Genomic DNA, 1,865 nt, shown 5'->3' with positions numbered 1-1,865 from the left:
AGGCTTCAGTAAGTTTATGGGAAGCTGGAATGAAAAGACAATGGAACCTGTCCAGGTACTTTTGGAACCCTCTGGTCTTGTTGCTGTTGTTGTGTGCCATTGAGCCAGCTCTGACGCAAGGCGATCCATGAACAACAGAACAAACATGTTACTCCTTGTGAGCTGCGGTATGCTCCATTTCATTGCTGTGATCACTCTGTATTTTAATTGCCTTCTAACCGAGGGGGATCCTCTGCCAGCACTCTACTGGGCAGTATTCTGGTTTGATTCATAGCATTTTCATTGGCTAGTTTTTGGAGGTAGGTCAGCTGATCTTTCTTCTGAGTCTTTGTCTGAAAGCATGATTGAAACTTGTTGACCCTAGATGATCTTTCTGGTATTTTAAATACTGGTGGCCTGGCTCCTGGCATCATAGCAACATGCAAGCCACCATAGCATGTCAAAATGAGCTCTGTGTATCCTGGGCACCAAACAAAACCCTATGGTTATCAGTTCAACCCTTAACCAACAGTGCCACAAGGACTACATTTCCCAGAGAATCAACTCCAACTCACAGTGACCTCATGTAGAATTTCTGAAACTGTAACTCTTTCCTGGAGCATCTTTTCCCCCATGGAGCAGCTAGTGGGCTTGAACTGCCAACCTTTGGGTTAAGAGACCAATACTTAACCAACAGCACATCCAGGGCTACGTGTAGAGAGTGATCCTTGGCATGCAAGAACTACTGAGTGGTGACTGACACAAAGGAGGAAACTGAAGAGAACTATAAGTCACAGTTTTCTGTGACACCCAAAGCATGCATTTGCCCACTCTCCAACCCTGAAGACATGTAGTAGGCATGGGCTGAATGCCTGCGACAGCCTACGTTAGGCTCCCAGGATGCACAGAGCAGCTCAGTTCCTGTCTTTTGGGTTCATCATCTAGTATGCAAATTGACCAATAGAAAGGCAGTTGCAATACAGTGTAGAGAATGGTTACGTGCTAGATAAAATGAACCCAAGAGATGAGCTAAATGCATATAAAATATTTCCGGTAACTAGAATGGATTGTGGTGATGATTGCACAAGTCATCTTGATGTGACTGAGCTATTGCATTGTATGGTTTGTGAACCACATATCAATAAAATGGTTTAAAATAATAATAAAGACCATCCCAGGTGAGATGTTAGCAGTGGACATGTGCCCCACAAGGTTTCCCATGCTGTCTTTTCAGAAGTGGATCGCCAGGCTTTTCTCATAAGCCACCTCTGGGTGGACTGGGACTGCTACTATTTCCTCATGCAGTGAGTGTGTTAACTGTGTGCATTATCCAGGGACTCTAAGATCAGCCAGTATGAAGCCTGAATGAACTAAGATGTAAAAAAAAAAAATCCCAAAACAACCACTGCCGCCAAGTTGCCTCATAGTGAGCCTATAAATCTTTATGAGAACAGAAAGCCTCATCTTTCTTCCTTATGGCAACTGATGGGTTGGAACTGCTGGCCTTGTGGTTAGCAGCCCAATCCGTAAACTACAACATCATGAAGGCTCCAAGAACTGAGGTGATAGCCGAGGAGAAATGTGTAGGATTTGAAAGACCAAGGAGATAGAATGTCCAGTTCAGGATGATTGAGGGGATGTGAGGGGTGAGGGAAGGAGAAGAGTCAAGGGGATCTCTGGGATTTCCCACTGGAGTGCAGAATGGAAGGAGCCCTGGTTGTGCAGTGGGGGAAAACACTCAGCTCCTAACCAGAAGGTAGAGGTTCAAACCCACCAGGGGATCCCGGGGAGAAGGAGGTGGCAGGGGGCTTCTATAGAGATTGTGGTTGCTGTTGTTGGGTGCCATTGAGTTAGCTACAACCCATAAGTGGTAGTTACATCATCTG

This window comes from Echinops telfairi, unplaced genomic scaffold (genome assembly GCF_000313985.2).
Source record: "Echinops telfairi isolate 266 unplaced genomic scaffold, ASM31398v2 ScPeMD7_3533;HRSCAF=4204_0, whole genome shotgun sequence".
NCBI lineage: Eukaryota > Metazoa > Chordata > Mammalia > Afrosoricida > Tenrecidae > Echinops > Echinops telfairi.
The sequence above is the reverse complement of the archived record's forward strand: the minus strand, read 5'-3'. Positions refer to the sequence as shown.